The sequence below is a fragment of the Camelus dromedarius genome, chromosome 6 (assembly GCF_036321535.1).
Source record: "Camelus dromedarius isolate mCamDro1 chromosome 6, mCamDro1.pat, whole genome shotgun sequence".
Lineage (NCBI taxonomy): Eukaryota > Metazoa > Chordata > Mammalia > Artiodactyla > Camelidae > Camelus > Camelus dromedarius.
Window position 1 is genome coordinate 54971201 of NC_087441.1, and position 14783 is coordinate 54985983.

General features: G+C 36.7%; 1 protein-coding gene and 1 long non-coding RNA gene across 3 annotated transcripts in view; one reads left to right on the forward strand and one right to left on the reverse strand.

Annotated features, from left to right (window-relative positions):
• Window positions 1-4551, forward strand: part of LOC105092262 (uncharacterized) — a 333225-nt gene extending 328674 nt beyond the window's left edge. For both annotated transcript variants that reach the window (XR_010381308.1, XR_010381306.1), the window contains one exon: window positions 2904-4551. This is a non-coding gene — a long non-coding RNA (uncharacterized LOC105092262). The remainder of the gene's footprint in view (window positions 1-2903) is intronic.
• The window catches only part of MANEA (mannosidase endo-alpha), a 60103-nt gene extending 52237 nt beyond the window's left edge, over window positions 1-7866 (reverse strand). The window contains exon 1 of the mRNA XM_010983923.3: window positions 7771-7866. The gene's annotated coding sequence lies outside the window, so the exon portion shown is untranslated. The remainder of the gene's footprint in view (window positions 1-7770) is intronic.
• Between the last annotated feature and the right edge of the window lie 6917 nt (window positions 7867-14783).

A 14783-nucleotide genomic window follows, 5' to 3' on the forward strand; every position in this document is an offset into this window, starting at 1 on the left:
GTTGAATCTACCCTTATCCTTCTACTTGCTTTCCTTTTGGTTTCCTTCTTACAGGCTCTATTTTCTCTCTTTGTGTTTCATTCTTCCCGATTTCATTATTAATCATACATTCTCTTTGCTATTAATTTAGTTAGTTATCTTAGTGATTACAGGATGCACTTGTCAAAATCTAGTATGAACTAGAACTTTACCATTTATTAAATAGTGAAAGTACACTTAGAATACTTTGATTCCTTTAACCCTACCCCAACTTTTGAGCTTCTGGTTTGGTATATTTTATTTTTTTATTATCTTAAACCCCTCCAGACACTATACTGTTTTGTATAATTTTGTTAGATCAATGTTCATTATATTTACACTTTCCTTTGCCCTTCACTTCTTCCTCCATCTCCGTATTTTCTTTCAAAACAATCTCCCTTAGGGCGAAGAAATAATTGCATTTGATAGGGCCTTTAGTGCTGGTCTGCTGACAATACTCTTCTCATATTCGTTTGTTTGAAAATACATTTATTTTGCCTTCACTTTGACTTATATGTATATACTTTTATATTGGTAATTATTTTCTTTCAGCATATCACCCATTATCTTCTGCCTTTGATTATTTATGATGAAAATTCAACTATCTTTTTTTACTTGATTCCTTAACGATTCTAAAAATAATGTACTTTTTCTCTGGATACTTTTAATATTTTTCTCTTCTTTAGTTTTCAGATGTTTTCCTATGAAATATATAGGAGTATGGTTCTCTTAATATTTATCCTGCTTTAGGTTCAAAGTGCCTCTTCAATCTGTGGGTTGGTATCTTTCCTTAGCTTTATTAAAAATTCTTGATTATCTCTTCAAATACTGCTTCTGCTCAATTACTGCTCTCTTGCTCTCTCATCACATAATACATTACACATGTCATAATTTTGTGTCCCATGTGTTGCTTAAACATTTAAAAAATTTCCCTCCTTTTGTCTCTCCATGCTTATCTGAAGACACACTTCTGAACTATCTTTCAAATTTCTAATTCTCTTCAGCTGTGACTTATTAATTTCAGTTATAATTTTAGTCTTAGAATGTCCATTTGATTCTTCTCAAAGATATCAGTTCTCTGATAAAATCTTCCATCTTCCAATTACCTGAATTTTTTATTCCCATTTGTTTAAAGTCCACCTCTAATAACCTGAATTTGGATCTTAGAAATTCTGTTTCTATTGCCTGTTTGGTTTTTGCCTTTTAATATCTGGACAATCACAATCTTTTTTCGTACATTAGTTTTTCTGTTCTTTTACTGAGTGCCAGAAATCATGTATGAAAATTTGCAGAGACAATGTGAGGCTCTATATACTATTTTCTTTCAGAGAAGGCTTATTTTTGCTTTGTGAAGACTATCTTAATATAATCACAGATTGAAATCTTTAAAACTGGGTTTAAGTCCTTGTGAATACTTGGCCTATTTCTGATTCATCTTTACTCCTTTTTACCCATGAGTTCTAAAATCAAAGCCACAGATATTTATCAAGTTCCCTCCTCTAGGATAGGACTTGGAAGGGCCCTGAATTTTGGTCCCCATGGAGCCATGAAACTACAAAAAGCTGTTTATTTTCTTCCCTACTACTTTCTACTTATATTCTAGGCTTCTCTGCTGCTACTTTTCAGTCAGGGGTTTTAAATAACTCCCCTATTACCTACCCTAAACTCTTAAAGAATAATGTAAATTGTAGGGCTCAGAATCATTCAAATACTTATATAATCCCACCTGAATTGCCTTATACTCTTAATGTAGCAAAAGGCTTTCTATACCTATGACTCAAAATTCAGAAGCAGTAAATAAAAAGACTAATTTAGAAAAAAATATATATCAAAAAACACTATATGATAAAGTAAAAGGACAACTGAAAAACTGAATGAAAATATTTGCAAGATTTTCTGTCACTCAAAATTAGAAAAATGTAAATTAAAACCACACAAAGATATCATTTCTTACCTATGAGATAGGCAAAAAATAAAAAGTATGAAAATACATCCTGTTGGCAAGACAGTGAAAAAACAAGCACTACCATACACTACTAGTGAATGCAAATTTGTACAATCTTTTTGAGAATTTGGCAGTATCTAACAAAATTATACATCCATTTACCTTTTGACTCAGAAATCCTACTTCATGAAATTTACCTTGAAAATACACAACCAATAGTAAGTACGTAAATTTACATATAGCATTGTTTATAATTGTAAAATGTTGAGTATCCTGTTGAAAAATAAGGAAGAGCTCTTTGAGATGACAAAGTGATTTTCTAGATACTCTGCTAAGTGAAAAAAGCAAAATACAAATAAGAAAAAATACATTTTCTCAAGTGAGTAAAAGAAACACAGAAAACAAGAATCTAATAAGATTCATTATCTACAGGGGGTAAAGAGAAATTGGGAGGAAAACATGGGGAGATGAAAATGGGACAGAAGGATAGGGAAGCAACTGAGTATACCTTTTTATGTAGTTTTGTCTTTTGGAGCCATGTTATATTTCACATAGTTAAAAATAGTTAAATTTCAGTAAATAAGTAATTATTTTTTGCAATGATACAGGTTAGCAATTTTTTAAATTTAATGTATACTGTAAAAACAAGCAATATATGCTGGGAAGTAAGGCCCAGGTTTTTCACTGACCCAAAAAAGAGCGAGTTACAAATGTAGAAAGTGGGAAGCTAAAATGAAACTTGGGTTGTCAGGTTATAATTGGCAGAATCAGTATGGATGTATGGCTTTTAAAAGATCAATAAACAGGTGTGTTGGGGGAGTGGGTGTATGTATATATAAATATATTCCAATTATTTCCCAGCTCTGTCCACTGAGATTCTAGAACCAAAGAAACATATCTGATGCAAAGATTTTTATTTTTATGTACCCTTCTCTACCAGATTCCTTGGAGAAATGCTGATTCCAAAAATGTGGCTGGGAAAGTACAAGATAAGCCTGGGACATCTTGCCTGAAATCAGAAGGACTCAAAAAATGTAGAGACATGTTCTTAAGACACAGGAGCCAGCTTGAGGGGGCAACAACTGACTAAATCTGGAATAATTTGTCATCAAAATAACAAATAAGAATAAATGACAGACATTAAAATAAAAATTCATAAATCTATATTGATTTTTTTAATGTAAAAATAAATGGAATAAAGAAAACTCAGAATGCCAACTAATAAGTGTAGATGGAATGATGGAATTAGATGATCACAATTTTGTTACCATCACAGTAACTATATCAAGCAAGAATCATTAATGGATATTAAATTAGGGATTAAAAGTTTATGAGAAACAGGATATCTACATATTGACAAAGTATCTTGCCAAAAGATAACCAATTAACTACAAAGGGAGACAACAGTGCAGAACCTAACAGACATCACCTTTAACAAGTAACCAAAATTACTTTGTCCGTTAATTTTGAGTAAGTAGATATCATGTGTCTACAGAGAGGATGCCCTAAGAAGAAAACAGAATCACTGCTATGGCATTTCTGTCAAAATTAATCTGGATCTCATCATGAGGAAACATCAGACAATATATTAAGATACATATATACGTACATATGTACACATATTACAATATGTATGTAAAATCATACACAATGTAACATATAAGAGAGTGTGTGTGTGTAATGATAAAGCAAATGTGGCAAAATATTACCATTTCGTGAATCTGTAGGAAAAATATACAGGGAGTTGTTAAGTTGTATTATTTTTGAAACTTTTAAGTCTTAAATTATTTGAAAATTGAAAGAAAAAATTAAAAAAAGACTATCACCAGCAAACTGGAAGATATGAACTGTCTTCTGAGAAGTTTATTCCCAGGAAGAGCCAACTCATACAGTCCTTTAAACTCTGCACTGCAGGGCTCCAGGGACTGATATTCCTGTGTATGGAATGTGACAGTCCTGTGCACAGGAGTAAAGGGATGATATAACCATTTCAGCCTGCCTCTATGATTTATTGTCCCAAAATTTTCAAGTTGTCAAGATAAAAATAAATCCTTCCCTTTCCCTAAAGAAAGTGAGAATTTTGACAAGCCATGAAGTAGGGGGAAAAAAAAAAACCTATGGACGTAATATGATCTCAACTATATTAAAGATATATACAGAAGAAGAAAGAGTACTGAAACATGTATGATTTCCTCTGGGCAATCATTTACTTAGTGATATTTTCTTATGCTGCCTTCTAAAATTAGAACAGAGTATTTCACAAGGAAGAAAAGTTTGTTTGGGGTAGGTATTTTATAATCAATGGTACTGAATATTGACAAATCACAGAGAATGGAATAAACAACTACTGGATTTAGAAATTTGTAAGACACTGATTTTTGTAATGTTGATCAGCTGAATGGCGTGAAATGCATGGAGGAGTCGGGATATATAATAGGAAAAATACTGATCTTGGAATTGGAAGATCTAAGTTCAAATCAGCTATTCTGACCTACTTGTGTGACATCATCTTAAAAAAATTAATTCTTCTATTTTTGGACAAAGTTGATCTGTAAATCATGCAAGATACGTATACGAAATAAAATGTAAAAGAGCAATGTTTTAATCAAATGTAAATACTAATTGGATTTTAAAAAAAGAAAAGTGAAGAAATATATGAAGCAAAGAGTGGAGACTTTTTATATTTGTTAAATTCATTTCTCAGAGCTATAGATGAACACAAAATACACAGTATTTATGAAAGCTGCCCTTTGTTCCCCCTCTTGCCTGTAAATCTAATTTCTTAAGCTGGTGTCTCTTTTCCTTTCACATTACTTATTCAATTCATTCACTTAAAATGTTTATCACCTAATTATAGGTGATCCACTGGCTCTATCCCAACCTCCTGATCTCAATGAACAATAAGTCATCTCAACCTAAATAAAGGCAGTAGACCATTGTGATTAGAAGTATGGGTTCTGCAGCTCAAATGCTTGAGATCAAATTCTAGCTGGGACATTTTTTAGCTAGTTCACCTACGCAGGTGACATGATCTTTCCCTGCTTCTTTTTCTCATCTTTACAATGAGTTACTATTACCTCACTCACAGGATTTTTGTGAGAATGAAGTAAGTTAATATTATAAAACTCACAGAATCATTTCAGACTTAGTGTAACACTGAATAAATATGAACAATTACTTATTCTGATGATGATTATTAGTAAAGATGGGTGTCTGGCAAGCAATCAATGACCAACACATAGTGTTCTCTCTCTACATACCTATTCCCCATACGGCTAACTTTTGAAATACTACTCTCATCCTTCAGGACAAAGCTGAAATGCTCCCTCTTCTTCACACCTCTAATGAATGATTCCAGAGTGCAAAGTGCTCACTTTCCCATACAGTCCATTGTTACAGCATTACCTACTTTTTTAAACTGACATTTCTTTATGCATTGCATCATGCTATTTATTTACATGTATTATATCCTCTACTAGATTGCTCATAAGGTCCAGAAATGGAGTCCTTACCTTTATATTCTAGTAGAACCCAACAAATCTTATATTTAGTCAAGGAACATTAAATGTTCAGCTTAAAAAAATTTAATTTCAGGCCCTTTTTTTGACATTGGTATCTGATCGGGCAGTATGTGTATAAATAGATTCTACTCACTATACATACATTTGACATGTCTGTAGTTTATACTGAACACATTATATACGAAGAATCATAAATAGATAATTCAATAATTTAAAAAATCCATTTAAATAAAATTTATCATGTCCAACTTAGCAAAACAATGAAACTTGAGAATCCTAACAGGTCTAATGATGTTCAGGAAAGGAGTAGAGAATACTTATTCAGTTTCAACAAAATGAAGTTTCAGAAGTCACCTGAGAGAAAAAAATTCCAAAAAAACAATCTGGTATCTTTAAAGTGAAGTTTGAATGGGATAATAATACACAGAAGTAATACACAGTAGGTTCTTTTGAAACTAGTTTTGTGTTTTATGACTTGAAGGTCTTCTAATCTTTGAAATGTTTGTTTTTGACATGAAGGTCTAGTGAGGTACAAGAGCTCTAGAATCAGTACGGTATCAATTATTATCTCAGAAAGTATTTGCTGAGATCCTGTTACTCAGAAAAGCCAGAAAGATTTCCCTTTTTAATTATTTATTGTTATATTCTATAGATTTCTGGTGCTTTTTTCTTCTTCTAGCTCTTTTCCTAGTATTTTCTAAGAAGCCACTGAAGATAAACATAACTAGTACTAGAAGACACACCTGGAACTTTCAAAATCAGTTTCTGTTCCAAAGGTTCCTTGCCCAGGTCAGCATTAATGTAAACACCTGTACCCTTTCGTTAACAGAAATTCAGTTAATTCTCATCATTCCATTTTCAATCTTTGCATCAACCTATGAAGTAGAAATTCTCTTTAACACCATTTTACAGATGATGGAACTAAGGCACAGAGCAGTTGGTAACTTTTTCCAAGCCTCTGGGCTAATAAATGGCTAAGTAACCTGTCTGAGGTTAAGCAACGAGCCAGGAGCAGAGCAGAGGTCGAGCGCTTGCCCTCACGTTACTCTACCTTCCGCAACATTTTAAGACAAACCAAGTTCACACAACAGAAGATCGCAAATTTTGTGACACATGAAAATTGCTGACATATGGTCATGTTTTCATTTAAAGACTAAGAATTTAGAAACAATGACTATCTACTACCTACCCATAAACTGTAGTCCAAATTTAATCTGAAGAAAGCTTACTTTCTTACCATACGCTTACTACTCATGAGTAACAGCAACAACTCTGGTGATGTTTCACGCAGAGTCTGAAAATCCACAAGATTCACTGAATAACTATTTTTTCAAGGTTTACGTACAGCTAAATATTGAATGAAGTAACACTGTTATGAAAAGCTGTGCAAAGAATGTGACTTAATATTACCAATACCTAGATTTTATTTGTTTATATTTTTCTTCAAACGGTTGTCTAAATACTGTACCATAAACAACCCATTCCAGTACTATTTACCTTTTTTTTAAAAGTCATATAATTAACAGTATCCTCCCTTGTTTTACCCTTTTTAAGCACTTCCACGTTTTCCCTTAACTCTTACCCATAGGGTCTTGCAATAATGAAATGAAAACAAACTATCCTAACTGCCTAAATTTCAATTTGCTCCTTTGGTAATGGGGAAAGATACTACTGCAGCCTGGTTGCATCCTGAGACTTAGCAAAGGCTAACAGTCCAGAATGATGGAGCCAAAAGTGTTAACAGGTGAACATGAAGACAGGTGAAAGTAATTTCTCTGCGAGGCCTCGCCATCCTCGCTCTCCTCTCCCGACGCCCGGGCGTCCGCAGACCGGCGACCGCTACCTTCCTGCTGCAGCCCCAGCCCGGAAGGCCACCACCTTCCCACTCGCCCCGAAGGTTCAAGGCCGAGTTTGAGGACAAAAGTGCAGGGCGCTGAAAGGCTCCCGTCACTCCCCGAAATTCCCAACTTGCTGGGGAAAGGAAAACTGACGCGACCGGGAGTTCTGCTCCAAAGAAGCGGCGGAGACAAGGCCAGCAAGGAGGGGATACAGCAGGACAGAGCGCAGCAAAGCTAACCAGGGCAAAATAAGGTGCAAGAGTGTCAACGTGGGGCGTCCCGAGGCCCCAAGGCTAGCAGCTCGACGCCACCGGCCGCCGGGGCGCAGGGCCAAAGGCCCTCGGGCAGGCGAGCAGATTGACTGGCAGGTGAGCGCTCAGGCGCTGAGGATGGGCCCCGAGCCGGCCGCAACCGCGTCTGGAGAGCCCTGAATCCTCCAGCTACTCACCAGAGTCTGGGAATCCAGCCACCAACAGCACAAACTCGGCCGCCGGAGATGTTGACGCCGGGAGGAGAGGGCGCCCACGGCCGCAACGCTTCGAGCTCAAACAGCCCCGCCTCCCAAGGGCGCGCGCAAAGCGTCCCGGGAGCCCCGGGGGGGGGGGGCTGGGCGGAGCGAAGGTCTTGAGTGGGCGGGGCTATGGCCTCCCGTGGCAGCCTCCTCCTTGCCGGTGAGGGACGGGAGGGGTGTGGGTGAAAGAGGGGGCAGCTTTTTTTTTCTGGGCGTCCAGTTAAGAGAGGAGCAAAGGGGCGAAGTAGAATTGCGCTGGATTCCCATCCTCTTTCCCCAACTGGGGAGGGCCCTTTCCTCTCTTAGAAACTGGTCTTTAAGATCCGCTGGGATGGGAAGCTTTCACTAAGAGGACAGCTGTTTTTGATGTGAAGCGTTCAAAAGTTGCTTTTAACTCGAGTACACTGGCAGTTTTCAAACTTTTAAAATTATGGAACTGTTTGCCTATTTTAAAAAAAATGCAACTTTACTTGGAAGCTAAAAGTATACAAAGATGACATTTTAAATTTGCAAATTTATAAAATCACATTCCTGTTGAAGTACTTATAGAAATAATTGAGAACAATGAGGCAGCTGTGAAGAACAAGAACTTTTGAGATAGAGGTTACAGCTGAAGACTTTCACCTTACATCAGCCTCAGGGCCAAGAGAATTCTCTATTTTGTTGGTTACATAGTAACAAGGAAATCTTGACTCACAGCCTAGAAGTTGCTTTTGTGAACAAGAGTGATGGGCTCTCCTTAAAAATCTCACTGGGTTTCTTAAACAAATTTTAATTGTGAAATATACATATATGAATGTATCCCAGATGTGCACATTTTAAAGGATAATGGTAAAAAGAATACCAAGTACCCACTACAAAGCTGAAGACACCAAAAAATAGCATTATTGAAGCCTTCTAAGAAGACCTCTTTTAAAATGTTTCCCTCGCAGTCACAGATAATCATGCTAAATTTTATATTACTCATTTCCTTGCTTTTTTGAAAATAGCTATATATATGTACAATTCCCTAAAACATAGTTATCCTGTTATTGTATTTTATATAATGAGTTATACTGAATTTTTTCCTCTTAACTTCTTTTTCACTACACATTCACATTTTGAGATTCCTCTATATACAAATTATTTCATATGGATTAGGCTGGCACATCATTATAACACTCGTTAGATTTTTAAATGTTTGCGTGGTGGTAGCATCTGATTGCTGTTTCAATTTGCATCCCCTCCCTACCTCGCTAATAGAGTTGTGCATCTTTATATGCTTAGTGGCTATTAAGGTTTCTGTGGGATGTCTGTTCTTAGTTTTGGCTTATTTTTTATTGGCTTGATCATTCCTGAAAATTAATTTGTAGATAATCTTGTCTATATATATATTTAGAATTTTATTTTTTTACTTTTTTTTAGAATTTTATTTTTTAAATCTTTATATATTTTAGAGTTCAAATACTTTTCTCTTGTCATTCATATGGGTTATAAATGACTTCTCTTAGTTTGTCAATTGTCTTTTTACATTTTATAGTGTCTTTTGATGACCAAAAGCTATATATTTTAAAGTACCATTAGTTGAATTTAATATATTTTTTAGATTATAAATTTGTGCTTTTTTCTTTCTTATTTACAAGTCTTCCCAACCAGAGACTATAAGCTATTCTATTTTCTTCTAAAAGTTTTAAAGTTTAATTTTGACGTGTTTTAGATGCAGAAAAGTACAGATAATAACATAGTAACATAATGAACACCCGTGCACTCAACTCTATGTATCCAAACATTATGCAAGCCCCTTTTCACGATGATTCTTCTCTAAATTGCCTTAGCTATTCTTGGCTCTTTGCTTTTTCATGTAAACTTTAATATGAGCCAGCTAAGATCCATTAAAAAAAAAAAAAACCTATTTGGATTTAATTGGAATGGAATTGACAGAGGTCTGCTGAGGCCTATGTAGATACTGACTGGAATGTGTCACCAGATTCTCCCAGAGTTCTTAGTTTAGAGAGGCTAGTGAGGGTTGGTTCTGCCCAGTGCTTCCCATCCTTGTTCACATTTTGTCAAACAATAATATTTTCATAAAAGATTGAAGCAAACATCCTACTTGCAGTGAACATGATGGATCTGTGGCTCTGACTATCCCAGACCCTACATGGTAAATCCTAGGATTAAGGAGATTGATAGCTTGGCATACCTGTAGCACATTAGTGGCACCCTGGATGAGAAGCTCTTCCCTAGCTAATTGATTTCACTTCACCACAACACACTATTATACAAAGGGTCTTCAGGAAACTGGGTTTCCAGCAGTTATCCTGGGAGGTGACTGAAGACCACAGCATATGCCACTATGGCTTGTGGATAGATTGGGAAACTGCCCATCTGTGACATCCACCTATGAGTTGAGGACTAGGTTTGGACAATCTCATCAGTGGTCTATATAAATAAGCCCTTGTGAATCTTCCATGCACTGGTGTTCTCACCCAGCTCTGCGTCTTGTAATTTTGTTTTATAGCCTAGTGCATATCTTTCTAGTTCTTTTCTTCTCTTGCAGTAATGGGAGATTTGGAAAAAGGTGGAGACATCACTGTCCTTTTGTCATGAGAGATAGAATTTTAACCCAGGCCTGTGTATTCCAGGAAGAAGGGTTTTCTGAGACTACAAGTTGATACTTGCCTAGGGGCAGCTGAGTCAAGCAATTGTTGGCAATGATAAAACAATAAAAAACTAGGAGGTTACTTAGTTATTGTTATTTAACCCTACTTCCTGAAACGTACTGTTTGTTCTAGTCCTAGAACTGTCCTTACTGTCTGTCTCCTGAATACAGTTGTCCCTGGGTATCTGCAGGAGATTGGTTCCAGCCCCCCACCCCTCACCAAAATCCATGGATGATCAAGTCCTTTATATAAAATGCCATAGTATCATTTGCAAATAATTCATGAACACCATCCCTTATACTTTAAATCATGTCTGGATTACTTATACTTAATTCAATGTAAATGTTGTATAAATAGTTGCAAATACAATGTAAGTGCTATGAAAATAGTTGCCAGAGTGTGGCAAATTCAAGTTTTGCTTTCTAGAACTTTCTAGAATTTTAATTATTTTTAAAAAATATTTTCCACCGAGGTTGGTTGAATTTGCCATGTGGAACCTGAAGATACAGAGGACTAGCTGTATTTCAAGTCTTTTTTCCCCCCTGCAGTCCTGGACATTTTATTAGAGTCTTCTAGATAAATCATGCCATTGTATCTCCACTCATCTGAGGTCTCTTCTCAGTTCCTGTCCACATCCTCTTCACTCCCATTAGTCAGTTATTTTTTTTTTTAACAGAAATAGAAACTGAATATGGCAAACTAAAACACAGATAGACTTTCTGTGAAAAGGTATAGAGAAAAGCACAAAGGTGAAGGCTAGTCCTTTAGGAAGTGGCAATGGACAGGAACCCAGAAGGGCTGGGCATTGGGAACACAGCCTCATACAACAGTCCAGATTAGGGTACTGTTCCTTTCAGGTATGTACTGAACTCTCAAAGTTGTTGATACTACCAGAATTTCTCAATTCTGTTTGCATTGTTTGCCTCATTTCTTCAAGATTCAAATTTTGGGCTGAAGTAATCTGCTTAGCTATGCCTAGGTTATATGTTTGTATCTTCTTAGCTTCCTTGAAGTGGAAATCAGTCCCTTTAGCTTTCTTAATGGGAAGTGGTGCACAAGACACTCACTATGGTGTTCCTCCAAAACCAGAAGGGTTTTCAGATTCTAAATAGCTAAAAGAAACAAATAAAATAAATCCCAGAACAAAAGTTCAATTACCCACTACACTATGCTTTAATGTCCCATGTCAAGTCTACCTTCTTTATGGCTATTGTATTACATCCTGATTGCTCCAGTCTTTGGATCCCTCGTACATTTATAGGCAGTAATATAAAATGCAGCAATAATTTCTTCATTAAGTAAATTGTCATTCCATTCACAATATTGTATCTGGCTTTACGGAGTTTAACTGGTATACCTCTTGACACATTTTTGAGATGCAGAGAATGTAACTCCAAGTGCCCTGCGTAGAACACCAAAGCTTCCACCAGCTGATAGCAGACAATTGAGATACAAACTCTTACCTGTTTCCCTAATGTTCTAATCCTTTCACCATTTAAGTACCCAGAGACCCCGAGTACCTACCAGCGTTGTGACAGCAAAGAATCCAATCTAACATAAACTCATGAATTGTGACACAGGTCAAAGAAGAAGCTGGCCTTGGCAGATCACGTATCAAACCGAGCTGTGTAAATTCCCTGGCCTTGCAGTGGCCACAGGGACTAGAGTGCATTCTTTAACCACTAGTAGAGGCTCTTCCGGGATTGACTCACAGCCCAGAATTAAACTCAGTGTTGGTAATTCTCAATTGCTATGCTCTCAACGTTTGTATCCCTCTAAAAGTCATATGAAGAAATAACCCCTCCACCCACCACTCTAGGTGTTAGCATTAGAAGGTGGGCCTTTGGGAAGTTATTAGGTAATGCGACCAGAGCCCTTATGAATGGAATTAATGCCCTTATAAAAGAGGGTTCAGATAGATCCCTTGTTTCCCTTTCTGCCATGTGAGGATGAAACAAGGTCTATGACCCAGAAAAGAGCTCATACCAGACCATACTGGAACTCTAATCTTGGACTTTCAGCCTCTAGAACTGAGAAATAAATGAAATTTATAAGCCATCTAGTCTATGCTATGTGGTTATAGCACCCCTGAACAAATTAAGATACCAACTAAAGGGGCCAAATCCCTTGACAAAAGCTCTTTCATTCTCTGATTCAAGCACTTGCCCAGGTCATAGCACTCTTGAGTGATGGAGATGGGAGAGCGTTTCAGTGTCACTAGCTTCCCTTACAGAGGTGGCAGGAAGTTTACCTCTGGTTGGTTGGTGCTGTGAGATGTGAATGCGCCAATGACTGAGTGTGGGCCATCTCTCCTGAGGGAGACCCTGTTCTGTTCACAGGCATGGTGGTAGTTGAGACAGACGCATGCCTTTAGTTGAAAGCTGGACCAACAAGGAGATGCAACACTTCCTGAGTGAGGAAACTACTCCACAGGTTGATTCAGAGCCTCTTGGTGATTTGAGGGAAGGAATTTTCAGGTATTGTGACAGTACATTAGTTTCATACCCTAATCAGCCATGCCCCAAATGTTACCTCACTTAAAGTTCAGGTTTGACAGAATCATTTCCAAAGGCATTAGGGTCTGGGTTTCTTCCTTTCCAGGATGCCTTAGGTTCCTTTACCAAATTGACCTAATCTTTCTTCTGCCATAAACCACCCTCTCCTGACATAAAAAAGGAATAGTTTGCAAAGTCACTAAAAGAAAAAAAGGCTTGCTACTTCCTAAGCTAGGTGAGCCCACTCATTCTCTATTTATATACAAGTAATTCTTCTCAACAGTATTGGCTACAAAGTGATTTTCTGTGCTGGCTCGTTCTAAAAAGTAACTGGTAATTTCTCACTAAAAGAGAAAAAGGAAAACATGCATTTATTCTTTGAGACAACATTTCTTCTGTTAGAGAACCCAATCAAAAAGGAAATCTGTGCCTTGTACATCTTTTCTACCTTCCATAATTTTGAGCTCCATGGGTACAGATACAGAGAAGTCTGATTCGCAGCTGCATCTCCTATATCCAGCACATAGTAAGTGCTTGTGGTAGGCTCGATAATGGCCCCCAAAGATATCTAAGTCCTAATCCTCTGAACCTGTGAAATGTTGCTTTACAAGGCAAAGGAGACTTTGCAGATGTGATGAAGGATTACCCGGGTGAGTCCTGTCATCACAACTGTCCTTACAAAAGGCAGACAGAGAGAAATTTGATAGAGCAAAAGGCAGTCTGATCACTGAATCAAAATGCTATACTGATGACTTTTAAGATTGGGGAAGGGGCCACAAGTAAAGAAATGCAAGGAATGCTGCTCTGGACACTGGAAAAGGCAAGAAAACAGATTCTCCCCTAAGCCTCCGAAGGCAGTGACCATGCCAGCACCTTGATTTCAGCCCAGTGAAATTGACTTCAGACTTCTAAGTTCCAGAACTGCAAGAAAATAAAGGTATGTTTTTTAAGCTACCACGTTTGTAATTTGTTCCAGCAGCCATAGGAAACTAATGTAATGTTTAATAAATGTGTTAGCTGAATGAAGCAATGAACAGTAGGGGTTCAGTAATGACAACATTAATTACAAGATGCCAGGTTTGTCTAAAAATTGCATGTGAAGAGACAGTAGATGTACTGTATGTTTTTTTTTTTTTTAATAGACCTGGAAAGTTTCTTGGGGTGTGAGAGAAACACCATCCTTCCAATATATCCATGGTGTTAAAACTAATTACATTGACTTAACCTGGGGTTTTTATTTATTCAATCTTTTTTAAATTTATTTTTATTTTTATTTGGAGTGGGTAATTTGATTTATTATAATTTTAATGGAGGTACTGGGGATTGAACCCAGGACCCCATACATGTTGAAGGATGCACTCTACCACTGAGCTATATCCTCCCCTCATTTATTTACCAAATCTTGTTCTGGTTGTTTTAGTTGGTTTTGGTTTGTTGAGATTGTTCAGTATGTTAGTTTTATGATAATTGGTTTTATTTGATTATGCATTTATTTACAATTTGAAGGCAGGGTTGCCTACTGTCAAAATACTTCAGTTCAATAAGAAATCTCTGCCTTCTAGGAGCTTGCCATCTACCAAGGGATACAGAGATATACACTGTAAATGATTATGTTAATTATCTACCTACCACTGGGTTACTTCAATAATATTTTATGGTCTATATCTTCAAGAGTTTGTGCTCCTGTAAAGGGAGGCTTTTTTTCCCACTCACTTGTGTACTTTTATATCAACTAGCTTAATACATTTCATGTACCAAGTCCTCAAATATGTTTAATTAATTAAATATATCTATTGGCCAAAAATTCATACTTTAT